The sequence below is a fragment of the Stylophora pistillata genome, chromosome 7, assembly GCF_964205215.1.
Source record: "Stylophora pistillata chromosome 7, jaStyPist1.2, whole genome shotgun sequence".
Taxonomy (NCBI): domain Eukaryota; kingdom Metazoa; phylum Cnidaria; class Anthozoa; order Scleractinia; family Pocilloporidae; genus Stylophora; species Stylophora pistillata.
In genome coordinates, this window is record NC_142525.1 from 10,974,560 (window position 1) to 10,975,366 (window position 807).

The 807-nt window shown below is 39.7% G+C and overlaps 1 pseudogene; it reads right to left on the reverse strand.

The window, feature by feature from the left end:
* On the reverse strand, positions 1-807 carry LOC148726591 (uncharacterized; annotated as a pseudogene).

An 807-nucleotide genomic window follows, 5' to 3' on the forward strand; every position in this document is an offset into this window, starting at 1 on the left:
CTAGCCATTAGACTTCTTTGCCATAGCAAATATAAAAGTGTTCATCGTTCTGGAAGTGCGAAGGCGTGGCATGATTAAATTGGCGCTTATTTTTGAAGTTATAGCTGGGTTTATGTATGGGTGGAAGAAGCGCCTTTAACTTATGGCTAAGGTTGTCTAAGATACCTTTAAAAAGCTTCTGACATAGAAATTCGTAATGCTCTAAGAATTGGTCGTATTCCTAAATCTTTAGCAACCGCGCAATCACCCGCAGTTATAATGGAAATTGACCGTTTCTCAATACGTAAAAGCTCATTCTTCAGATATTGCGGAAGCGCATTATAGAAGACAGGTATCGCGTACTCTGTTACAGATCTTACACATGATGTGTAGAAAAGTACTAGGTCTTGTAATGGAACCCTAGCTCTCTTTAGTTGTACTAAAAAATACAACCTCTTACTGGCCTTTTTGATTACTTCTGATACATGACTGTTCCAGGTCAAATCGCTAGCTATATGAAGGCCCAGGAGTTTTACGCTATCAACTAACTCCAACTCTTTGCCTTCAATTACTATGGGATCAAAAACCCGGGCCTTTTAGAAAATGAGATCTGAAGCTCTTTACACTTATCAGAATTCAAGTGAACTCTATTTTCTCGTGACCACTCAATAGCACAATCTGCTATATTTTGGGCGTGACTTTCACTCTCTTTTGGTACCATTTCCGAGGCTGTTGTATCGTCAACGTATTTCCATAGTGGATACGCGATTTCAAGGTCATTTATCATAAGCACAAATAACCATGGGCCCAATTTTGTGCCCTGCGGTA